The sequence below is a fragment of the Felis catus genome, chromosome C2, assembly GCF_018350175.1.
Source record: "Felis catus isolate Fca126 chromosome C2, F.catus_Fca126_mat1.0, whole genome shotgun sequence".
NCBI classification, from domain to species: domain Eukaryota; kingdom Metazoa; phylum Chordata; class Mammalia; order Carnivora; family Felidae; genus Felis; species Felis catus.
Window position 1 is genome coordinate 157,663,058 of NC_058376.1, and position 27,088 is coordinate 157,690,145.

At 43.1% G+C, this 27,088-nt stretch overlaps 1 pseudogene; it reads right to left on the reverse strand.

Moving 5' to 3' along the window:
• Nucleotides 1-8,389: 8,389 nt before the first annotated feature.
• LOC101098250 overlaps nt 8,390-27,088 on the reverse strand; it is a 56,246-nt pseudogene continuing 37,547 nt past the window's right edge.

Consider the following 27,088-nt stretch of genomic DNA (forward strand, 5'->3'; position numbering starts at 1 on the left):
CTCGTTTGCAATCATAATACAATGGAGAGGCAGTGCCCTTGTTGTTCCCAGTCTCATAACGTCCTCTGGATTGCAGTAACTCTCTCCAGTTGGAGCAGCTTTAGACAAGGAATCCTGGTCATGTGTCCCTAATTGACGACAGTGTGATGCATGAATCACTCAACCCCTGCGAGCCTCGGAAGATATCCAGTTCATTTGAGAGACAGCCAATCACAACAATACTAATAGCTAACTGTGTGCTGAGCGAGAGAGGCCGAGCACTTTGAATAGATTAACTCGTTCAATCTACATAGGGGCCAGGGATGCGCATTATAGCCTCACCATTTTGGGAACAGGAGACACCGAGGCACAGAAAGATTAGAACATCGCCCAACGCCACAGCTAATAAATCAGTTTCAAACACAGGCAACCTAATTCCGGTGCCAGAAACGACATTCTCAGGATTCCAAAATGCTGGTTTTGTACCAGGATGAAATCTTCCTGGGATTGCAGTGCTCCTGATGCTGGCCTTGTGATCGGCCTGTACTTGGTCATTCCAACCATCCTACTCTTGACATCCAGACTCCTCCTTTTGATGGCTCCTGCTCTGGAAATGTACAGCCTTGCAAGGGATGACACGATCCCCCTCTTCCTTGATCTACTTAATCTGATTAGACACAAATTGTAATATGCCTTGATTCAGGGAACTTCCCTTTGCCAAATTAAGTCCCCTGAGATCTCTCACACACAGACCTTGATTTATGAACACCAGACTCTTTCAGTCCTCTGTGATTTTCTTTATTGAAACCATGCAATGCCAGCTCTCGAGCAAAAGAGAGCTGGTGATAAAATCTTGGTTTCCTATGAATTCAGAGAATTCAGGGAACATCAGAGATTATGTGTTTCAAACACAGAGTAAAACACTTTGACTCCACTCACCGGGATGACAATTAGAATATGACAACCAGACAAGCCCTGGGCTTTAATAGGACACTTGGTCTAGTACCAAAAATACTGATAAAATGATCTGTTACTATTATTTTCCATAATTCAACATTTCTCTCACAAAATGCCTCATCTACTCTGAATTTCTCCAAGTGCCGTACACGGTGCATGAGGATAAAAATATTTGCCAGTTATTAAGCATCCATTGTGTTCCCAGCACCATGCCAAGCAGACATCATGTACTTACTGTATCATCCCCATTTTCGAGATAAGGAAACTGACATTCACACAGGTTACCTTACCTGTCCAAGGTGTGGTGGGTAGAATAATGCCCCCTGCAAAGATGTCCATGTCCTAACCCCCAGAGCCTGTGAATGGTTACCCTGCAAGGCAAAAGGCACATGGGAGGCATGATTAAGTTAAGGACCTTGAGATGGGAAGATTATCTTGGATTATTGCAAGAGTCCTTATGAGGAAAAGAGTTAGGCAGAAGAGTCAGAAAAGGAAGTGCAACAAGGAAGCAGAGGTCAGGGAGATGTGGGGTCATGAGTCCAGGAGTATATAGACAGCCTCTAGAAGCTGGAAAGGAGGGGCACCTGGGTGGCTCAGTCGGTTGAGCTTCCGACTTCGGCTCAGGTCATGATCTTGGTTTGTGTGTTCAAGCCCTGTGTCGGGCTCTGTGTTGACAGCTCAGAACCTGGAGCCTGCTTTGGATTCTGTGTCTCCCTCTCTCTCTGTCCCTTCCCCATTCACACTCTATCTCAAAAATAAGTAAACGTTAAAAAAAAATAGAAGAAGAAGAAGCTAGAAAGGAAAGAAAATGGATTCTTCCCTAGAGCCTCCAGGAAGAACAAAACCCTGTCAACTGACTTTAGACATATGATCTCCAGAACTATTTGTGTTGCTTTATTCTACTAACTTTGTAGTGATTTGTTACGGCAGCAATAGGAAACTGCTAAGCAATGTCACATGGATGTTGAGTGGTAAAGGCAGGATTCGAACACTGTTCCCTATGATGGCAGAGACCATGCTCTTTATCTGTAAGTTAAAAGGCCTTGGAACTTAAGTCTATGGTGTTTAAAATCTGGGGTTTATGTTACAGAAAATATTATATTAAGAAACAGAATATGCGACCCTAAAGATTTTTTTAAACATAAAATAAGAGGGTCGAAAAATACAATAGACCAAAAGAACAAACAGAGGGCATAGAACTCGGGTCATCTTTATATGGTAAACTGGTTCAATGATGAAGGTAGTGTCACAAAGCCGTGGGGTCAGGATGGATTGTTTAGTTGTGACAAGAAACAGGAGTTAAAAAAGGAGGAGTGTAATAAAGTAAGGCTACAGCCTGTCCTCATACCCTGACAGGGAAGACTCCAGATTGATTAAAGTTTTAGATGTAAAAGGGAAGATGGTAAGGCTAATAGAGGAACATGTATGAGAAAGATCTTCAGAGCCAAAGATGAGCAACCAGAAGGCAAATAAAGAACAATGGATCTAATTATATGAGGTAAAATGATTTCTGTTTGGTAAACAAATATGAACAGGTATCAGCCTGGAAAAATATAGTCACCATGATCTAAAAAGGTAAAGAATTTTTATACTTTACAAAGAGCTCCTGCAAATTAATAAGAAAAGCACAAGAAACCTAATAGAGAGTGGGGAAAGGATATGTGTGGCCAATTCACAGGCGAGATCCTCAAACTCGTATTAATGCAGTCAGGTTAATGCAACTAAAACAGTGGACATAACATATTACACCCATCAGAACAGAGGATAAATAGAAAGGCAATCAACAATGAGGGCCCATGGTGTTGTGAGGAGATGGGAAATTCTGTTCACTGCCGGTGTTAGGGTGTACTGAGATGGTCACTCAGGGAACCTATCTGGCTTATGCCCTAGGACCGATGGCTCCTCTCCTAGATAATATCCTAAGGACCTGCTCAGATAGGGTTGCCGGGGGCATTTATAAGGATACTCACATCTGTGTTATCTGGTAGGAAAGAGTTGGAGGCAACCCAGGGGCGGGTCCTTGGACACACTGGATAACGTGATGTTATCCACAGGGCACACTCTTAAAACACAGTGCTGAGTGAAAAAAAGAAAGAAACAGCAAGTTTCAGTACCATATACACAAATTAAAACACAATAACACTATATTCTACAAAGAAGCATAACTTATCCAAGGGCTTTCATCCAACACGTTGAAGTGGATGCCTAGGGGAAGAAAGGAATAGAAGGAGAGATCAGTGATAAAAAGGAAGACAAATCAATAGGACAGGAGCAATGATTCCTACAGAGCAATGATGCTAATATGTTGTAACTTCAGTTCTTTCTACGCCTAAAATAATAAAAATAATAGTTCCAAGCAGGGGAGGGGTTCTCACTAAGCCATGCCATACTACAGAAGCAGGTCCCCCGGGGAAGTCACTTTTCCCTGTCATGTTGGTTAGAAAATGTGAAGTGTTGACAGGTACCTAATGTCACCTGATTCTGTAAAACACTCTGAGACTTAAGAAGCACAGAAACAGAATAACCTGCATCTTAAAGAGGCCTCTTAAAGTAAATCCACTTAAAATGGGAACCAAATGTCATTTCAAGTAGTGAAAAAAAAATCAGAACAGCATCTTTTTAAGCTTCCAAAGTGAAACAAAACATTTCAGAGATGTTTTGTCTCCTGCCTTACACAACTGTACTATTAATGCAGTGCTGGTCTGCTGTATCGCCCGGAGCTGGCGGCCATGTGACAACTCTTTGTTAGATGAGCAAACGACAAATGATGACCGGCTCTTAGGACACAGGTGGAATCGAGTGTTACTTTTTTCTCCAGAGCTTGCCATCATTCTCTTTCTCAACTTTTAACTAGTTTAACTCTGCAAGATGTTTTGGTTTTGCTGGGTTTGCATGTGACTTTAGCGATCTGTCACCTCACATTTATCAACCTTGTGATAGATAGGCACAGCCACTGTGATTTCTCTTCGCAATTGATCTGCATTATATCTGTAGGGCCGGCGTAGACAGGGGCATTTCAACGGGAACCGATTACACAATTCCCTGCAGAGAGGAAGACTTATTCCCCCGGTGCTTGTAGTGTTGCCTAAGAATGTCTGTCCACTATCAGCCGTCCTGGGGATGTCTCAGGGGAGGAAAACTGCCTCCTCCAAGGACCCACTTCCTTCCAGGGGACAGTCTGTCAATGTTGAGAGATAGAGGTCTAACCCACCCCCTTAAGCTGGGCAATTCTGCAGGGCCATCCCAGCTCCAGGGCGTGCTGAAGGGTCAGCTCAGGGTCTCCTTGGGACAGCGTCATGCCGGACTTCTTCCTCCGCCCACACCTGCGTCCACAACCCCCCTTCCTCGGGGGTTGATGCCCAGAGCCCTCCCCCGTGAGCCAGACCTGGCACAACATGTTTTCATGCTACATGTGGGCCTTCCCCTTGGGGCAAGGGAAGCCCCAGAGAGGGAAGCAGAGAGCACACAGTTTGTGGAGGGATGCTGCAGGCCAAAGCAGCGAGGGGACTCATGGCTCAGCAGGGCTGTAACTGCACGAGTCTTCAGGGGGTAGGAGGCAGAGCTGATCCCCAAACTGTCGGAGAAACCTGGGTCTTGCCCTCCTGAAGCTTAATGATAGAAATAACTCATTGCCATTATTTTTGAGCACCTCAATACGCTCGGGTAAAATGATGCATTTCGCACCTGAAGGCAAAGTGGAAAGTTCTGACATCAAAGGCAGCCATGATAACAGACAAAGGCTAAGGACACATTGGCCACTGAGCCAAAAGCAAAAGTCCTGTTCCTTTCATAAGCTCAGCAGCTGACTTCCTGTCTCGTGCCTTTGGCCCCCCGCAGTGATGCTGGCGAGAGCTGGAGTCAGCGACATCCCACTGCTGCCTTCCAAGCACTGCACGGAGAGCGTCTGTCACCAAGGAGGGCCTGCGGTCAGCTCTTTTCCACCCAAGTCGCTGGGAGGAGCTGAGGCCCTCGTGGGGGAGCTGAGGCAGGAGCACGGAAGAAGGGCGGAGAACGGCACTACTGATCTCATTGTGGGCTTACCTGGTCCTCTGCCTGCGCACAATGCTCTACGCTTTGCTTTGTTTTAATCCCCGTTTCAGATCTCCCACAATTCCTTTAAAGGAACCCTCCAGAAGGGAAGCCAGAAGGGAAGCCAGCAGGGTTGAAACTCTAATAGGGGATATAGGGATTTTCTTTCATTTACCTAAGAACAAAATACAAGGAAAGATTATAATAGTGAAGAAAGCGATTGCAGCAGAGATGGTGGAAACACTGACTGGACCAGAAAGATGCTGAAGGACCTTCAGAGCTATTGAATTGCACTCAAGGCATTTCCTTAATCGCTCGACTGTGGGCTGGTGGCCACTTCCTAAGGAATATTTATGAAGTCTGGGGGTCTGAGAGTCCGGAGATGTTCCAAATGACGTCCGGGGAAAGAGAGAGTCCTCAACAAGACAACAAAGGTAACAATTGTGGAAGGGATGCGCAATATCTTGCAGCACCTCTAGTTCTGTTCTTCTGGCAAGAGCCAAGCAGAGTAGCGTGTGCAACCTCTTTCTTCCCTTCCAAATGGAAATGAAGATAACAGTGTTCATGAGAAGGAACTTTTGCAGGCCCCTGAGTAGCTGACTGGGCAAGAGTGAGGCTCGGAATTCCCCACGGCAAAGTGAGAGGTGGTGGAAGCTTCTGGCAAAGCAGGTGTTGTGGTTTGACAAAATCAGGTACCCGTTGCTAAAAGGAAGCATTGTTGGGACTTCTCTAGATCATCCGGAAGAAAAAGGCAAAATTATGTGGCTGTCCCGTCACTGCCGACTACTTTTAACCCATTCTCCAATTTACCCAACTGGGAGAGGCTTCGACTGGATTAGTCAGGCAATATCGTCACTGCCAGATTCTTCTTCACTGAAGGAAATTAAGCTGCCGTGAATTCCTGTGATGCTGTGAGTTTCTGGAGGGCAAGGACTGTGTCCTGTTCTCTTGTGCCTGTGCTGTGCTTAGCATATAACATATGCTCGGGGTCCACTGGCTGAATGGGTAAAGGGACCTGGAGGTTGCTGATGTGAATACCCAACCTTCATAATTCTCCCTCTTGCCCATCTGTCCTTGTTCCTACTCCCCACCCACAAATGACTCAGAGGCTTGTTTCTTAAGACCATATTAGCTACTATTGGCATCTGCTTTGGGCCTGGACTTTCCAGATAATCATATTCAAGAGATCTCCAAAATGAGAGGTTAGTAGGAAATAAAGATCAGAAATGAATGGCACTTATATTCCAATGGCAGAAATCCTAAGCAATGAGAATAGAAACGCAGGAGGCAAGGCAGAGGGAGTATGGAGCAGAGGGGGATCCAGTAACACTGGTTTTGTAAAATTTAATAAAACGTATAATTGACCCTCATTAGATTTATTCACATTACAAAGAGAAAGCTGTTTGCTAATGAGAAAAGCTTTATTCCCCAAATTTCAGATCACGAATTCATTTCCCCTCTTCCTTGCTGGTTTGGCACATTTTTAAATGGCTTGGTTAAAACAATTATTAATCCTAAATTAAATATCCATGACAATTAATCCCCCAAGAGCCAAGGAAAGTTGCTACTGTTTCCTATCTCATTTTCTCTGTGACCAAGTTGTTACTTGCTCTCTGTAAGGCTACTTGTGAGCTTTATTAAAGCAGAAGAAATATACTCTAGGTTAAAGGGGAGAAAATAAACAAAAATAAAATAGGGACAGTGAAAATGTTTGTTAATTAGGCCACAGGCGGGCATTTTTAGCTTTGTTTTACGGTGCACTTCTTATTAAGGATTATAGTTAACAGTGAAAGGGCAGAACGTTTATTATTAGCTGTGTACCTCATCTGTAAAATGCGGATAATAATCGTACCTCACAAATTGTTGCGAGGCTTAAATGAGTTAACCTATGTAAATTGCTTAGAACAGCGCAGAGCACCCCACAAGGCCTGGCCTATGTCAGCTGGTATCATTATGTCCCCATTTCGTTCTTTCCAGGCATTTCGGCTGTTATTTTGACATTATATCAAATATCTTAAAAAATATCTCTTCAGCATATCATTTGGAGAGACTCTGAGAAACTAATTTTCTCTTTAAAAAAACATGTATTTTCTTCTGTTTGAAATAAAAGTGACTATAGATCTTCCTGTGCTTACCCTGGGGTTGCATCCCAATACACCAATCATGAGTTGAAAATATCATTAGGTCGAAAATGCATTTAATGCCCCAAACCTACCAAACGTCGTAGCTTAGCCTAGTTCACCTTAAACGTGCTGAAAACAAGTACATCAGCTAGGGTTGCACAAAATCATCTAACACAAAGCCTGTTTTATAACAGAGCGTTGAATATCTCATGTAATTTACTGAGTCTACACTGAAAGTGACAAACAGAATAGTCAGAATTGTTGAGCCTTCCGACCGCGTGGCTGACCCCGAGCTGTGCTCGCGGCCGCCGTCCAGCATCCTGAGGGAGGATCGCGCATATCGCTCGCCCGTGGAAAGATCCAAATTCAAACTTCAAAGTACAGTTTCTTCCGAATGCACACCACTTTCACACCATCGCGAAGTTGGAAAATTATAAGTTGAACCGTCACAAATCGGAGACAGTGCACATACTTGTTATACGCAATTTTCCGGGCCGGAAAAACCGGACAGCGTTTTAAATGGTTTAACTATCTAGCTCATAAGCCAGTCCTTTCGTTATACGTTTTCCTGTTTCAAAGTTTCAGCAACATTAGCTGCTAAATTCAGCTGTGGCAGCTGACTAGACTTGCCCCTGGTGCCACGAGTAACGACAGAAGCAGGCAACTGCGTGCAGCAGGTCTCGGTCATGTATTTCTGCCCAGGTCCTGCCCTCCTCGGGAGGAATGGGGCCAATTGTTCTTTGTTGATTGTAACAAATCTGAACACAGACAGATTGGAGTGAGGGTATTTTATTTTCATTTGGGGACATCTATCTTTTTCCCTCAGAGGGAAGCTTAATTTGCATTTTGCCAGTCACACGCAGATGCCGCGTCTAGAAGCCTGAGTCAAGGGAGAGCACACTCCCCAGGGTGCCTTTAAGCACCCCTTACTGAGTGCCCCTCTAATCAGGTGCCCTCTTGGGCCACACTTTGATTTAGTCCCAGGTGACCCCCAGACCAAGCCCTACCTCATTCACACACACTCTTTTCCAATTCTCCTTCTCACTGTCTTACTCTTTTTGCACAAACTTCAAGTTATTTCAACGTAGGACCAGTGCAGCTTCTGGGAGCAAGAGGCTCAGAGGGCCAGCACGTAGGAGGTCAGGGTTTCCCGAAGCAGCTTTCATTCTGAGCTGGAGATGAGTTGCTCTTTGGGTTCCGGTGCAAATCCATGCACTTATCTGCCCGTTTCTCGAAGGTAAACTAGACCATCTCCCCGCGGGCAGTCACCCTGATAGGGAAATGGGCAATTTGTACCCGTCTCATGTCCTCACGGCCACTTTGCGAGGTAGGTATCGGTGCAGCTCGGAGACACCCAAGTAGAGTGGTTTAGCCACAGTAAGAGTTTTATTTCCCTCATGTGGCACAAAGTGCAGACAATTAGTAGCCCAAGGCTGGTACAGCTGCTTGATGCTTGAAGAGTTAGCGGTCAGGAACCCGAGATCCTGCTCCAGCAGCCCGAGCACGCGTCTCCTGTCCTCATTGTCGCAGGACGGCTGCCCCTCCTTCAAGAACAGCCTCTGTGGCCCCAGGCGAAGGAAAGGGAAGGGCAGAGAGTAAAAGGCATGTGCCAGCTGAGTCTGTCCCTGTTTGTAAGGAAAGCAGTGACTCTTCTCGAAGCCACGTCAGCAGGCTTCTGGCCACCTCTCACTGACAGGAGCCGGCCATATGGTCACCACTGGGCGAAGGCAGCCTGGGCAGGGAGCGCTTCATCGGGGACAATACCTCTCCGAAAAAGGTACGGATGGACAGGGAATGGAACTGGCGGTGGAGCAGAGTCTGCTCAGGACTAGTATTCCTGTTTCGCTGATGAGGAAACAGCTTTGGAGAAGCGTCAGGACCTGCTCGAGGCCACGCACCTGGTCAGATCCGCCGTCTGGGCACAGGCACGTATGAAGTGTTGCGGAGGGCAGGAGTGCGAAGGAACCGGTCGCTGTTCCTCCTCCACCGTGGCACAGACACAGCTGGAATTCAGATGTAAGGAATGGTTGATTTTTGTGTTCCTGGGCAATCTCTTTCATTTATTTGCCAGGGGCGTGGCTATAGTTTGTGCTTCCCCTGTTGTACTGATGGGAAAAACCTCAGGTGACTTAATCCGACGATTTACTTGGTCAGTGGTGGAACTGGGAACCGTGCCAGGTTCCTGATCAGTTGAAGGGAGATGAGCGTTGCGCCCTGTTGGATGCGCCGATGTGCTGCCCTGCTCTATGAAAGAAAGCCCGGAAAAATCGAAGAGGTCGAATGCCTCTGGGATCAATAACAGCATCTCCATCATGTACTTTGATGAGGTTAACTCCGGAATTTAACGTCTCTTGCAGGGTTGCTGGACGTGGGTCTGTGACCATTCAGAAAGCTGGGAGGTGTTCTGGCAGATGGGCAGCAGGGTTCCTTGGTTCCTTCTTCGGGGCTGTGTAGAACATACCGGTTGGAAGGAGGTTGCTGCCAGCCTTGCGAGCCGTCTCTATCTACCAGTTCATTTCAGTGTCTCCTTCGATTCATATAGTACTATATATATATATATATATGAATAGCGTTGGATTCTAGTTCAGGTCAGAAGAATCCCAACATCCAAATGCAAACCTCCATAGGTTATTGGTGCATAAAGGTGGACCCTTGGCTCAAAATACTGTGCAGCTCTAACTTAGCCACTCCCACCACGTGCCTCGGTCCCTGGATGTCTCAGCCACTTCCAGGCCTCCACCTCCAGGCCTTTGCTGGGTGAGGCCGTCCACTGGGCGTGACCTTTCTCCTTACCTCGACCTCTGTCAGAGGAGCCCCTCTGCAACCTTCCAGTCCCAGGTTAGCCATCCCTCGTCCTGTAGGGCAGGATTAGGACTCCTTCTGAAGGACTTCCCTAGTCCAAAGTCAGAACGGGCCACATTGTATGGTTAGCAGATAACTGGGGTGATCATGCCATTCACTTAAACTGGAACCCTCAAGAAGCAGTGGCAATGCTGTTAGTAATCGCACAAGAATGACCAGCATAGACGAGGACATGTGCTCAACCCCACTGATGTCAGAGATGTTAAAATATGAACATAAAAAAGGATACATCTTCTAATCAGTGAAATATGGCATTTAACGTTTCGGATCGTTCGGACAAGCAAAAATCGGGTCTTCTATGGCCTTTGTGCGTTTTCTATTGTTATTGGCTGTTTGTTTTGTTTTATTCTTTTATCCTTTTTTAAAAATGTTTTTATTTATTTTTGACAGAGACGGAGCACACAAGAGTGCAAGCAGGGGAGTAGCAGAGAAAGAGGGGGACACAGGATCTGAAGCAGGCTGTCAGCAGAGAGCCTGATGAGGGCTCAAACTCACTCACCCCGTGAGATCATGACCTGAGTGGAAGTCAGACACCGAACTAACTGAGCCACCCAGGCACCCCTGTTTGTTTTTTCCTTAAGTGACAGAACCTCACATCTCATATGGTGAATGCTTGGGGCAGAATTTGATCAGTGTATCTGGAAGATTCTTGGTTGGCACTGTGTGTCAAAGGCCTTAAAATCATTCATACCCTTTGATTCCACATTTCTATCTCTGGGAATCTATCCTATTGAAATATTCAAAGTCTTCCAAAAAATTTTGCTTATGTTTATCATAGCATTAGTGAAAAACAGGAAATAATTTAAATATTCAACCTATAAAGTAGGTTAAATAAATTATGGTACAAATTGATAGGCTTTGCAGATAGACTACAAAGGGCCATTGAAAAATTATTTTGTAGAAGTCGATTTAATGGAATTTTGTTAAGCAGGAAAAGATTTACAAAATATTCAGACAATTCATCTTTATTTGTAAAATGTTTGTAAAAAGGGACCTATAGATGTTTTCTCTATATGTCAGAAAAGGTGGAAGGATATATACACTAAAAATTGTTTATGACAATTTGTTTTTCCCTGTATGCTTTTTAAATATTTTCCAGATGTAAATATAAATAACTTGAAATTATAAGAAAAGAACCTAATGTGTACTTTTATATAAAAAAAAACATTTTAGGTGGTGTTTCTGTGTTTCTGTATTTCACCTGACTCCAGGAAAAGGGATATTCTTTTGAAACACATTCTCCCCAAGACTGGAAGCTGCTTTGGGATAACAAAGCTGAGCATCTTGTCTGCCTAAACATATTTTCTTTTTGGCATACAAAGAGCCCAATTTGTACCTAAGATCACACTTTTGTAGTGTTCTTCTAAAGAATGTTTTCTGGTGTTCTTCTAAAATTCTTTCTCATGGAGCTGTACCAAACTGACCTCAGGGCCACCTTAATAAGCATCTAGAAAACTGTGTGCACTTTCTAGCAGAAAAGCTGACTCCCTCCAGGTCTTACGGCCCAAGATCCCAGCCGCCTTGCAGAATGATGATGTCATACCGTGGCCAACGGCAGCAGGGGAAACAGCTTTTCCAATGCCCGTCCCCATGCCTTAGCCTCAAGCCTCTTGAACATCAGAAGATCTGTACTGAACATCACAGAGTCAAATGCAGGAGGGGTGTTTCTCTGTCGGGTAATTTCCTGTTGTCTTTCATTTCCACCCTTCCACATGCTACTCTGTAAGTCCAGGGCTGGAGGACGACAAAATATATTCCCAGTCTCCCTGCTGCAGATACCGTGCTAGACTCGGCCAACAGAGACATCAGCTGGAGATCAGATGGGAGGACGAAGAGAGAAGCTCTCTGCTCTGGTTCCTGTGTGGTGGCATCGTAGCAGTAGGAAAGGGTGATTCCAGATTCAGCAGGGAAACCCCAACAGCCCATTTCTGCAGTTCCAGTCTTGGTCTAAGGATGTTCAGCATCTTCCCAGCACAGCAGCAGGTGCGAGCTCATGGGCTCCAGCCCAGAGGTACAAGTAGCTTCTGATCTCAGGGTATCACTCCTTTCCCCATTGTTCTTCCAGCCCTTCCAAGGCCTCTATAACCAATTTGCTTTAAAAAAAAATGTTTAGTTAACATCTGTCTCCACACTTAGTTACAAAGAAAACATCTATCCTCTTAGCAAGTTTCAAATATGCAGCACAATATTATCAACTACAGTCACCGTGCTGTACTTGATATCCCCATGACTTATTTCTTTTATAGGTGAAATTTTGTCCTTTTAACACTCTTAACCCATTTTGCCTACCCCCCCCCCTCAAGCTCCCCACATCTGGCAACCACTAATATGTTCTCTGTATCTATGATTTTGATTTTTGTTTGTTTTAGATCCCACATATAAGCGAGATCATATGGTATTTGCCTTTCTCTGCCTGACTTATTTCACTTAGCATAATCCTTATCCATGTTGCCTTAGATGGCAAGATTTCATTATTTTTTATGGCTGAATAGTATTCCATTTCTACCTTCTTTATCAGTGGACAGTTTAGTTGTTTCCATATCTTGGCTGTCATAAATAATGCTACCATGAACATGGGGGTACAGACACCTTGTCAAATCAGTGTTTTCATTTTCTTTTTTTTTTAATATTTATTTATTTTTGAGAGAGAGAGAGAGAGAGAAACAGAGTGCGACTGAGGGAGGGACAGAAAGAGAGGGAGACGCAGAATTCGAAGCAGGCTCCAGGCTCCGAGCTGTCAGCCCAGACACTGACAAGGGGCTCAAACCCACAAACTGTGACAACCTGACCTGAGCTGAAGTCAGCTGGTTAACTGTTAACTGACTGAGCCACCCAGGTGCCCCAGTGTTTTCATTTTCTTTGGATAAATACCTACGAATAGAATTATTGCATCAAACGGCATTTCTATTTTTAATTTTTTGAGGAACCTCCATACTGTTTTCCATCATGGCTGCACGAATTTACATTCCCACCAACAGTTGCATGAGAGTTCCCTTTTCTCTGCATCCTCACCAACGCTTATTATTTCTTGTCTTTTTGATAACAGCAATTCTAACAGGTATGAATGAGATGATTATTTCATTTTGGTTTTGCTTTGCATTTCCTTGATGGTTAGTGATGTTGAGCACCTTTTCATATACCTGTTGGGCATCTGTGTGTCTTCTTTGGAGAAATGTCTATTCAGATCCTCTGCCCATTTTTTTAATTGGAATTTTTTTTTTTTGCTATTGCATGAGTTGTATGAGTTCTTTATATATTTTTGTTATAGACTCCTTATCATATATATGATTTGTAAATATTTTCTCCCATCAGTAGGTTGCCTTTTCATTTTGTTGAGGATTTCCTTGGCTCTGTCAATTTTCTGTATTAGGTTTTGTCTGAGATACCTAGATGCTTTTTAAATTCTTGATTGGACCATGAGTGATATACAATAATAGCTCAGATGATCAAATTTATGGCGTTTATATTTTAACATTCTGAAAACTGATACTTCAACACCCTCCAAGAAGTTGGAAAGCCTACTTGGAAAATCTTCCACCTCCCCACCCTTTGAATCCCCTTTGCCTTTGAGATGGGAGCAAAACCTTGCTGTGGCAACTGTTGGATGTATAAGGGGGCACAGGCCATAGAGGTTTTGAATAGCCGTGACCAGGCTGCAACCATCCATAGTTACCCACTTCCTCTTCTAAGACCCGGAAAAAGCCTGGACAGAAAAAAACACCTATCTTTGCTACCCAAATGAAGTATGCCCAAGGGTAATTTGGGGTGGGGCGTGGGGGAGGGGTGTCACGTCCTGGGAAGGAGGGAAAGGAAGGGCTTACAGAGGAAAATGTGGAAGCTAAGGTTTGAGCAGTGAGAATGGGAAATGAGGGAGCACCGCTGTGGGACACTCTAGAGGCCTTGTCCCCTAACAAGGAGAGTTAGCTGCATGAATCCTCTGAGTCTATATGATTCGGGAGCCTTACATTGGGATTCCTCCTAAAGGCATTGTGAAAACACCACCAGAGGTCACTTAACATTTAGTATACAGAAAACGAGCAAAGCAGTGTTTTCAAAAGGGCAACTGCCCTCACCACCCCCCCCCCACCCCTAAACAGCACACACACTGTATTGACTTCTGATGGACTCTAGCCCATTTCTCTCGACTGGCAGAAGAAATCCCAAGCTGGAGTCCCTTCATTTCTCCCTCTTGCCAAAAGGGCAGTGTGGGACGCCCCCAATCCTGTGAGACAGAAAGGAGGGGCCTGGAATGAAGCTATGGTCCAATATTGGGGTAACCGAGGGCCAGTTCCTCTGCTTGTCATTTCTATGTCCCAGCAGAACAGCATATAGTCGGCACTCAATAAATATTTATTGACTCAAATTTGGTATGCACTTCTGTGCATGCCACCCCCTCTGCCTCTTCTCTGCAAGTCTACCAACTGGAAAACACTTTGCAATTCTGTTTCTGAGCCAATACACATCATCATTTCTTTTACAGACCTTCTGGGACTTGGATTAGTTTTAAGAAATCCACTAGCATTAGGGAGTCCTATGAGAGGGTGCGAGGATAAAGAAAGACAGTCACTGATCAATATATTTTTGCTGACTGGTGTGCAGCTTGGATGTTAACTAGTATCAATGGCAACGAAGTGGCTCACTTCTTGGGTGAGACTAACTTGAAATCTCTTTAGAAGAAAGAGGGCATGAGATGCGCTTTCCCTTCTGAGAAGTAGATTGGCAGGGCTTACTAATTAAAGTTAAAAGCAAATGTCTGAGTCACACTTCCTGGCTTTCTGGCTCCTTCCTTTTGGTCTCCCACTTATTTCTAAAACATGTGCTGCTCCACTGGAAAACACTGCGGATAACACATTTGACACTAATGCAGACACTAATGATTTTAAGTTTTTCCAACCAAATCTGAGAGTTTGTCTGTGATACAAATAAATATGTGCCTTGGGCTGTGATTCTTTCCGTTAAATTCTTGGGAATTCCACACACTCGTTTCCCCCTTTCCCTCTAAAGCATAAAGGTTTTCACAAATGCAGGGTGTACGCATTGGAGGAGGGAATGATGTGGGAACTTACTGAACTCCGGGTTGATAAAATCCCGTGGGGCTTTGAGAGTGACTGCTCCCACTTCTCTCAAAGTATGTTGAAAGGAAACTTGCAATTCGTGGTTGCATAGCACACACTTCAAAAGGAGCCTCCTTATGGTTTTGTAATTGATTTTCAATTTTTTAAGTGAAACAATACTGCAAGTCTGGCAATAAAAAGCATTGATTTCTTTCTTCCTCATTACCAAGCCACAGGTCCACGCCCCAGAGGCAACCATTTAGTTCAGCTGCTTGTCCCAGTACTTACCCTCCTATTTCTAAATAACATGCTATGCTGCAATTTCTTGATTTACCAGTGTTGGAAATGATTTATTGACGTCCTATTAGGTTAGATAAGGATTTGGCACTCTTACAGATCACTTCCTTCCCTTTCCATTCTACCCATTTTCCTAAGATGCTATTTCAGGAATTAAAACAGTTGCCAGTGTTTACATTTTTACAAGTATGTAAATATTGGTCACTTCTAAAGCAGGATGGCACTTTCATCTTCTCATCTCTTGTACAAGTTTTTGTTTTTCCTGGAGTTGACCACTGCTTCTATTTTTTCCATTTACTTCATTTTTCTATGTATCCATGTCTATTTTTCCCCCATATCTTACAATGGATCTGTCAAGTATAATCAAATAATATATTTTTTTTAAAAATGTTAATGTTTTTAACTTTATTTTGGAGAGGGGGGAAGGGGCAGAGAGAGGGGGGAGGAGACAGAGGATCTAAAGCAGGCTCTGTGCTGACAGCAGTGAGCCTGATCCAATGTAGGGCTTGAACTCATGAACTGTGAGATCATGACCCAAGCCAAAGTCGGATGCTTAACCAATTGAGCCACCCAGGCACCCCATATTTTCTAAATGACCAAGTATATAGGTGCTTTATTAGTTCTCTTGATTTTCTAAAGGCCTCTCTTCCACGGCCCTCTATCCTTCTTTATTCTGGACTAGGTAGAGACTACTCCCAAGGTTCCCTTCATGATCCTTCTGTGTTGTTTCCTTTGTTTGATGAATCTAAAGTTTTCCTCTTTTCTTTCCTCTCTGCTTTCTTCCTTCTTTGCTTAAGCACATCCTCCAGTAGTTTCCCAATACTGGTTGCTTGAGAAGCAAATTTCTTGAGTTTGTACCCACCTAAAAATTTTGTTTTCAAATTTGATTGATAGTTTGGAAATGTAGATTCTTTGATTCAAAATCAAATCAATCATACTTTTAAATTCATTGCTTCCATTATGCTGTTGGGAAGATCAGTGTCATTTGGCAGCCCAATATTTTGTGTAGGATCTATTTTTTCTCCTTGTTGGAAGCTGTCAGAAGTTTTTGTTATTCCTGGTGTGCTTGGTGTGGATCTTTTCCACTTCCCGAACTGGATGAGTAATGTGCTCTTTCAAGTTCTGGAAATTTTTCTTGTAATGTTTAATAATTCCCTTCTTTCTCTTTCTCTCATTTTTCTTTTCCTCATTTCTCTTTCTGGAATTCTGGATCATTTATGTAATTGTCTTCTTTGCCCTATCATTCATATTTTTGACTTTTTGTCCTATTCTCTGGGAATTTTCCTATACTTTATCTTCTAGTTCTGTTATTTAATTGTTTTATAATTTTAGTTACATTTTAAAGTTTTGAGACTGCTTTCGTATTTTCTGTTGTTCCTTTTCCATGGTATTCTGTCTGTCTGTCTGTCTCTCTCTCTATTTTTTTTGACTGAAATATGTTTTCTTTTATTATTAATAGGATCAGTTTAGTGAGTAGGTACATTCATGTAGTGGGGGACAGGGTCCAGGAGTGTTTTTCTCCACTTTGAGCAGGCAAGGCTTGTAGACTGGTCAGTGTCCAAGGGCTATTGCGTTGCATTCAGGCCGGCCTCGCCCCCAGTGCCAGGATCAGGAGGCTTTCCTTCAAAGTCTGCAGATTCTCTAGAGAAGAATCTTTCAGTCTTCTGCCTGGAGTAGAGGTGTCTAGATGCCCACATTTAGGGACAAGGTAAGGCAACAAGAAAGGAACTGCTCAGGATACAGACTTTCATTCTATCTGCTACCGTGAGCCCCATACCTCTCTGGCACCTCTCATGTGCTCATGTCACCGAATCTGAAATGTCTGAAAGGAATCTTTTTTTCTAGAAAAGAAACTTCTCATCTCTTGTGGGTAACAGTGGGTGAGACCCAGGGTTCATCCACTCTGTATATAGACAAAGCTAGTGTTTTACCCCTGCTTGCCCTTCAACTTCTGCGGTTTGGTGTTTTAGGGCCCTGGGATTTTTCATAATTCTGCAGGGTGGGCTCATTCCTTCTCAGCACTTAGGCTATGACTGCCTCCATGTGCAAAGTCAGAGACCATGGCTCCAAATCCTGTTTGCTTCCAAAGATTTTTAGAAGTCTCTTGTCTATGTCTTTTTGCTTCTTGTTTTCTCTATCTAAAATGAATCTAATTTTATTTCCTTGCTGTCATTTTAGGGGAGTTTCAGCAGGAAGCAAAGATAAAGGCTTCTGTAAAATATTTGCAAATCATGTATCTAATAAAGGTCCAGTCTGTTACAACTCAACAATAAAATGACAGACAACTCAATTTAAAAATGGGGAAAGGATTTGAATGAACATTCTTGCAAAGAAAGTATACAAATGGCCAATAAGCACATGAGAAGATGCTTATCATTAGTCATCAGGGAAATATGAATGAATGTCACAGTGAAATACCACTAGGATGGAGATAAAGTACCAAGTGCTGGCAAGGATGTAGAGAAATTGGAACCCTCATACATCACAGGTGCTGTCAGGAATGTAAAATAGGGCAACATTTTCCTTCAACAGCAAAAAAAGAATCTAGGATCTGACTATTGATCATTAGTCCATCTACCTGGTCATTGCTTCATTTTTTCCAAAGGTGTTTATTGAGCACCTACTATTTGCCACACAGTGTTTTAGATACTACTGGGATTCAGTTGGGAGCACTGCTCTGTGCTCATGAGGTTTTTCGTCAAGACGGACACCAATCAAATTGCACAAATACTCAATTATAACTGTGATAAATGCTGCAAAGGAAAAGCACTCTGCTTCTGTAGGGGGGTGTAATAGGAGGGCCCACCTGGGCTGTGTGAGGACTGGGGAAGCATCCCTCAGAAAGTAACTTTGAACTGAAATGAAGGTGAAGGAGAGTGTTCTAGACAGGAGTAAAGACCCCGAGGAAAGAGTACGTAGGGAGTGTTGGAGGAACTTCATGCAAACACATGTCTGTTTCTTGGAAAGCACAGCTCAGAAAGGAGTGAGTTGAGGCTGAAGCAGTGTTCCAGGGGCAGAAATATCCTTAAGGCCATAGCCACAATTTTGGTCTTTATTATAAAGGTAATAATAGGTCATGGAATGGTTTTAAGCAAAGGAGAGATATGATCCAATTTCTATTTCTTTGTTTGGAAAACTACCCTGGGCTTCTGAATGCAGAAAGAGCTGAGGGGAGCAAGCCTCAATGAGAAGTCATTGTTAGAGCTGTCCAAGTGAGAAAGCCAGTAGGTAGGCAAAGGCTTGGGATGGAGATGGAGGGAAGTGCTATTTAGGTGGTGTTAGTGGGCTTTGACAATGGATGGGATATAAGGTGTAAGGACAAGGGAGGTGTCCAGAGGAATTATTGGTGCCATTTGGGGAAAAGAAAGGTTTGTGGGGGAGGGGAGGGAGACCACAAGTTTGGTCCTTGACTTGTTGTGTGTGAGGAATTTGAGCCATAGGAGTAGAAATGCTGGGGACAGAGGGGCAGCTGGATATGGGGGCAGACATGGAGCGAAGTGGGCCGGAAGTGTATACGGGGATGCCATGGGCATGCAAACTATTGACATTTGCTTCCTGTGCAGTTGTCACTGCCTTAACAAGGGCAAGGTGACAACAGTTAGGCAGCAGGAGACCTCAACCGAAATCTACTTTTCTCAAATGAAATCAGTAAACATGCTGACAGTTCACGGTGTACAAGGCTCCATCCTAGAGGCTGACAGGGAGTTAGAGTGTAGAATTGACACTGTAGCTGAAAAACAAATAAGAACCAACCCAAATAAGAATACAGAAGCCAAGGAGCGGACCACCACCGTGAGATGTCCTGAACGCATGCAGTGACTGCTGAGCATGAAGTACAACCATGAGCCTCCTGGGTTGTCTGACCAGCTGAAAACACTGCAGTGTCCACACTCCTGCCTCATCAGGAGCTTTGCTGCCACATTTCCATTACCTCTCCTTTTGCTGTAGAAAATAGCAAATGCCATATTCTTTCTTCCATCCAATACCCCTCCGTTCCTGTGCTCCTCCCTCTCTTTCTCATGCTCTGTCCTTCCTCATCACCAGGCATCTAGAAGCAGAGATACCCACTTTCTGTGTCCAGGGGCAGCATGGACTCATAAAATTTGAAAATGAACCTCTGTGTCTGAAAAGCATCAAATCCAACTTTTTATTAAAGTGAGGAAGGGAGGGCTTTTTTTCAGTAAAAATCACAATCCTTCCCACTAGCCTCCAAGAGGCTCCTGCTTACATCCTGTTGACCAGAACTATGTCTTGTGGCCCCCTGTAGCTAAAAAATATTCATGTTCTGCCACTTCCATACTGGAGATCGGTATTGAAAAAAAAGTATCGGAATTGGTGTTGGGTTATTCAATCACCAGAGTCTGCTGTTGCCTCTTCTTTGTTTCTGTAACAGAGAGAGTCAGGAAGTCGTACCTATAAGTAGATGATAGATTGATCCAGTCAATCAACACCTGTCAGGTGTGTGTATATATGCAATATATATAATGTTTATCTTCACATATATATATACATATACATATATATTATACATACACACATAGAGATATACATATATAATAAGGTCAGGTGAGCTAAAGTTTCCACTTTACATTTATTGCGAAAAAAGACAATTTCATCTTAAGAAAAAAACAAAAATATTTTTATTTTTGCGAAAAAAACTATTTTTCTTTTTTACTGAGAGCCTGTGTGTTCAGGATTTTGTGGACACTATTTTGAATCCTTAAGAACTACCAATGCAGACATTATTGCCCCCATTTCGTAGCTGGGGTCTAACAATATACCATTGCTTAGCCGGGTAGAGCAGGATTTGGCCTTATTCCTCTTTGATTTCAAAGCCAAGGGAACACAGAATCCAGGACAAGGAATCCCCAGAGGAGAACAGGCAACCCTGGGAAGAACATCTGAGAGCTGCTCACTTCCAGGTGGGCAGAAATGCTGAGAAGTTGCACGTTGGAGAATTGGTGCCACGGAGTGGGGACCCAGCAAGGAGCTTCCTTCCCCGGGTTTCCATCTTGGCTTCTCTCTGGAGAATCATCTAAAGCCCTTAAATTTCTCTGAGTCCTAGAGCAGAGGGTCTTTCTCATCTTAGGCACATTGGAAACTTTTTTCTCTGGTGAGAAATAACTGCTCCCCTGCCAATCAGAACCAATGAGCAGAGGCCTGAATCCATGCTAAATCCCAGGTAACTCAAGTACCAACCAAATTGTTCCAAACTTGCCACCTACGTGCCAGGTGTGATGCTGGATTGTGTCCTACATTGTGGGGGGAAAGTGTTGCTACAAAAAATGGCATTGGGGTCATTAGCAGTTGTAACAAAATTCCTCAAATTTTATTCCTGAATGCGGTTATGTGAGAGAATGTCCTTTTTCTTAGAAGGTACATGTATAGTATTTAGGGGTCTAAGGTCTTGGTCTCTGCAATTTGCTCTCAAATGTTTGGCAAAAATAAGAAAGGAATGAATAATGTATATATTTCATATGGTTCAACCTTATAAACGGAAAAAGAGAAAAAAATTGATAAGGCAAAATGACAAAATGTGCACATCAGGTGAACAAAATGTGAGCTCCAGGTCAAAGATTTGTTGGGGTCCACTGAAATATTTAGGTCTGAGAAACTTTTCCTAAACAAAGGGTTAAGTTTTTAAAGGCTCTAAGGTGGAGTAACATGCTGTTGTGCAGTGGGCATACTAGAACACTCTGTGGTAGGGAAATGCTGTAATTTCCAAGTTCTGCATAGGTGTTGCCTCCCTTTCTCCACAAAGCATTCTCCAAGCAGACCTTGAATCCTGCCCGGATCATTTCAAAATACCTCACAAGGTTCTCAAAAGCTGCATGTCTCAGAAGTGTTGCTAATGGGCTCATCTGCTAGGAGTTACCCTGACATTTGACTTATGGCTTTCCCTCATTCTCAGTTTGCTGTGAAAGACGAAGTGGTTTTCCAAACTTGGCAGAGTTCAATGGCCTTTCAAGGCAGAGTCTTTAGCTAGAGTTCCATGGCCTTGCACTTCACATCTGGAAGTTCCATTCTGTTTTCCCAAGCTTCTTTGCTAGGAGTCGCTCCACCTACTACTACCATTAATATTACATGTTTTGGCAAAGAACCTCAGAGTAAGTGCTTCTAGAAATTGCCCCATCAGGTGGATCTTCCCTGAGGCCTTCCTCAGAGTGCATCTTCCTGAGCCTGCTGAACTGGTGACACTGAGAAGGGGTTCACTCAGCTAAAGCTCTAAGACTCATCAGCCCACTTGGGTGGTGAGCAGGGAGGGCGGGGGCGGGGAGCTACAATTCCCAGAAGTTGTCACCACCTCTATCTCATAGAGGGGTTTGGGGCCAGTGTGATTTCCAGAACCCAGAAGAAAGGAGTTGTAAGGAACAACCTGCTGTGAGAAGGGTATAGGCTAGACAGAAGCATGCTCACTGAGAGAGAGCCCTGGCCTCATGCATCCCACCTCTCACCTTCTTCAGGAACTCCCCTGCCAAAGTCAGTTGGAAGCCAGAGGCTAAAGACCCCATAGAGGCAAGTCCCTGGAGCAAAGAGTGTGAGTCGGGAGGGGCAGCTGGAATACATCTAGCATATTCTATTTCCTCATCTGTAAAATGAAAATAATAAAAATAACAATAAACAAGACAATGTAAGTAGACAGTCAACTTAGTGCCTGTTGTTTTTATTACATTCCAGAAAGGAAGTCTTTATAGGAGAACTCTTCCAGGAGGGAGTTCTGTTCTTTTTGCTTTGCTTTGCCAGGAAGGAGTCAAGAAAACCCCACTAGTGTTGCTAATGTTGCTAGTTGAACTAATTTCTGATTTCAAAACTTACCACAAAGCTACAGTAATCAAGACAGTGTGATATTGGCAGAAGGACAAACATAGCTCAATGGAGAGCTATGAGTCCAGAAATAAACCCTTACATTTTTTAGTCAACTGATTTTTGACAAAGGTGCGAAGACAATTCAATTGGGGAAAGAAGTTTTCAACAACTTGATATCTATGTGCAAAAGAATGAATCGGGAATCTTACCTCATACTAAATACAAAAATTAACCCAAAATGAATCTAAGAGCTAAAACTATAAACTCCAAGAAGAAAAAACTGGTGTAAATCTTCATCACCTTAGATTAGGCAAAGATTTCTTAGAACACTTAAGGCACAAGCAATCAAAGAAAAGATAGATTAATTTGACTACATCAAAATTTAAAACGTTTGTGCTTCAAAGAATACTGTCAAGAAATTGAAGACAACCCTGGAGTATATATTGCGAATTATATATACATCCAGAATATATAAAGAATACTTACAACTCAATAGTCAAAAGACAAGTAAGCCACAAAGGATTTGAGTAGACATTTCTACAAAGAAGATATGCAAATAGTCAATGAAAAACACATTAAGATGCTCAATATCATTAGTTACTAGGGAGGTGCATATCAAACCCATAGTGACATACCACTTCTCACCTGCAAGGCAAGGAGAGCTGTGATAAAAAAAGACGTACAATGTCAAGTGTTGGCAATGATGTGGAGAAATTGGAACCCTTATAAACTGCTAGTGGGAATGTAAAATGGTGCAGCTTCTGTGGAAAACTGTTCAGTAGTCCCTCGCCAAGTTTAATATGGAGTTAACATATGACCCAGCAATTTCACTCTTGGGTAGATACCAAAAAGAACTGAAAATATGTTTACACAAAAAGTTGTACACGAATAACCATAGCATCATTATTTATAACAGCCAAATGTGGAAACAACCCAAATGTCCATCAGCTGATAAACTGGTAAGTGAAATATGGTTTATCTGTACCATGGATTATCATTCAGCCCCCCCCCCAAATACAAAGATGAAGTATTAAAACATGCCACAACATGGATGAACCTTGAAAACATAACACTAAGTGAAAGGAACCAGACCAAACAATCACATGTTACATAATTCCACGTATATGAAATATCAAAAGTAGGTAAATTTATGGAGGTAGAAAGTAAATTAGTGGTTTCCAGAGGAAAGAGGGAGGAGTAAATGGGGAGTCACTAGTAATGGATAAAGGGTATCTTTTCTGAGATGATGAAAATGGAATTACATTGTGAAGATAGTTGTGCAAGCTTGTAAATATGCTAAAACCCACCAAATTGTACACTTTAAAATGGTGAATTTTGTGGTATGTGAATTATATCTCAATAAAGCCATTTTCAAAAAAACCATTGGACAAGTTGATATAGGGGAAAAGAAAATTAATAGAAAAAAGGTAGAGCTGAGATACCCACCCAGAAATTGCACAGAGGGAAAATGAGATGGAAAATATGAAAGAAAAATGAAGAGATATGAATAAAAGACTGAGTAGGACCAACATAGCCTCAAGGAGAATATAGAGTGAATGGAGAAGAATCATGTTCAAAGACATAAAGAATCAAAGTTCTTAGACTGAACTTTGTATCTCAGATTAAATAAAAATGAAGTCACACCTTGTTATAATGTAATAAAATAGCAGTACATCAGATACAAATAGATTATCCCAAAAGGTGCTAGAGATCAAAGAAATATTGCTGTCAATGTGCTTCGCTGTTCTTTTGGAAGTAGGCATCTTAAAAGAATTATGGTTGCCTCCAAACAAAGTGGTACCTTCAAAACGCTGAAGGAAAAGAACTCTCCAACCAAACTTCTATGCTAGCTAAACTATGACCCAAAAATGCCAGCAAGGCCATAGATATGTTCTGAAAGAAACACTAAAGTATGTGCTTCAGCAGGAAAACAAAAGTGAACCTGGAATAGCGGAATGGAAGAACCATTAAGGAGCAAAGAATTCGTTAAGTGTTGGCAAATCTAGACAAATGTTTCTGGACGTGATCTGTTTGTGATCCTTTTGGGATGATGGTGTTGGGTCACTCTACTCCACTCACACTGGCAGTAAGCATTTGAGTGTGATTTTCATTGGTCTTATTTGCAGCCAATATACGTTATGAGGCCTACATTTTTGCAAGAAATATTAGTTTCTTCCTCCCTTAGTTTTGGGCAGTTTCCCCAAAGACCCTAAGCTCTGTAAGAGTGGAAATTGTGCCCACCTTGCTCATCTGTGCCTCCCTGATTCCAGGATGAGGAACTCGGTATGTGTTCCATGCACCTCAGTTGAATGAATAAATGAACTTGACCAACGAGTACAATCTTGAGTTTGCTGTCTGCCTTTCGTCTCTCTCACCTTGCTTGCTCTGCCACTGTCTAGACACCCTCCTCGCCTCAGGTTAAGTGTTCCTCTAGAACACTTTCCTCTCTGCCAGCTCTGTCTCACCATGCCTGGCTGCCCCTCTGTGCATATGCCATCACCCCACACCAGACCTCCTGATGGCTCCCCAGGTGAGTGCCCTTGCACTGGCCTGAGCTCTCTGCTCCTCTGGGCTGCCATGACTACCTTGGGCGAGAGTGCCTACTTGCTTTGCCCCACCTAATGGCTGCAGAGTGAATTGCGTTTTGAGAATGGAAGGGAAAAACAGGAAGAGAAGGGAAGAAAAGGGGGAAGTGAGAGGAGAAGAGGAGGAGGACAAGCTATTTTTTTGTTTTCTAATCAATCCTGTTTCCTTCACAAAAACTATATTTTGTCTTGAACCATGATCAATTCTATTTGTGTGGTTCCCTCTCTGCATGCAATCCCTCTGGAATTGCCCCTACTCTTGTCTTCTGAAAATCTATTCGTTCCTTAACACAGAAGACAAACGTCTCTCTGGGGTCTCCTCTGATCACACACACACATGCACACACACACACGCACACACCTGCACATATGCACAGGCACACAAAGAGAACTGTTCACTAGATCACCTGAGTTCCTAAAGCCCTGTGCACAGCTTCTGTAATAACATTTAAGAGATTATATGATGATTGATTGTTCACAGTCAGCCCCCACTAGACTGGGAATTCTTTAAAGTCTGAAGTCCTCTTTTGCTAGCACCCCGCCCCCCCCAGGCTGGCATTGAGTGAGTACTGAATGAACTGCCAGTCTCTTTGGCTCACACGGGCAACCTTAGTGTTGGAGAGCTGGTGGAGTTTGAGGCACTCCTTGAGTGGTAGTGTGCCTTTTCTTCAGCTTCTTTAAACTTTCTTGGGCAGCTTTAGATAGCAACCATTTTATTCTAAACTCAGATATGTTCTGTAGGACAGGAGGGGCTGATTCAACCCGATCTTATGGCGACGACTAACAACTACCAGAAATTCACCCACAGCATTCTCATGAGAACTCCGGTGCTCAGCAGCAAATTAATTACTATGGCTCATCAGTAAAAATCTATGCATTTTCAGCCTCTATTAGACTATAAATAAATTAACATGACAAAATTTTCAATTCGGAAAACAATGCCAAAGTATGAAGAATTGCATAAAGCAACCCGAGTGCAATTAGAGAGGAAGAATCCAGTACACCCTACAGGAATCTCTCTGACCCTGAATTCCTGCAGAGGAAAGGTACCCAAGTGTGCAGCACTGGAGCTAATTTAAATGTCTTTCCTGTAATTTTAAATTCAGGAACTCAGGTTGCTCTGGTATTCCTTGCTTCGCAGGCTCGGAGAACTTGTCATCCTCTATCATTTGTGTTTAGTTTCACAGTTAAATGTACACACCAGAAGCAACCCTCCATCCTCTTTTATTTACTTCTTTCCCTTTCTCTCTCCCTCCTCAGACAGCACTGGGTAGGGTGGGCCTGGCTCTGTTCCAAGGTTCACTGAACATCTGGAACAATTTCTCTATTGTTCTTTATCTGAGTTTGAAAAACCACAAATAACTTTGCTAAGCACCATTTTCCCTTAATTTTTAAGCCTGCCCGGATTTCAGATGTATTTCTGTCCCCTGCTTCTGATTCACGTACACCTTACTCATCGAAGCTCATTTTGCATTTTCCATCTTCTTTATGACCCATTTGCTACCCAAGATGTTTGGGCAATCTTTGCAGTCTTTTTCAGCATAGTTTAACCTTTTTTCTTCCAGGAAAGTAGACCACTGACAGAATAAAGGAATAGGCATCAGGAACCCCCAGCTCTCACGCTCCCTCCCTGTAACACCACCCAAGAAAAGCTGATGGTAAGTCCAGATCCTGAAACCATGTAGTGAAATGTACCTGCTTGGCAAAGAGGCCCCGCTGGGCACAAAACAGAGGGTTATTAGTGCTGTGTTGTAATTCATGTAGAGAAACTAGAAGGATTAAATGAAAGGATTTTTGTACACATAATGAAAGTATACATCACGAACATGCTCAAAGAATGGCTTAAATTTTTTTAAAGTTTATTCATTTTGAGAAAGAGAGAGAGAGCATGAGCAGGGGAGGGGCAGAGAGAGAGGGGGAGAGTGAATCCCAAGCAGGCTCCACACTGTCTGTGCAGAGCCCAAAGTGGGGCTCAATCTCACTAACCATGAGATCATGACCCGAGCTGAAATCAAGAGTCAGACGCTAACCAACCTAGCCACCGGGGCGCCCCATGAATGGGTTTTTTAAAAAACATTTTTGTTGTGGTAAAACATGCATAGCATAAAACTTACTGTTTTAACCATTTTCAAGTGTATAAGTCAGTAGCATTAAGCAAACACCACCACCATCCATCTCCAGAAGTCTGCAACATCCCCAGCCGAAGCTCTGTGCCCATCAAATACTAACTCTCCATGCACCCCCGCTGCCACCCCCGGGGTGGCACCCACCACTCTGCTTTCTGTCTCTATGAATTTGTCTATTCCAGGGACTTCCTACAAATGGAATCATATAATATTTGTTCTTTGGGTCTGGCTGATTTTACTTAGCATAATACATTCAGGTTTCCACCATG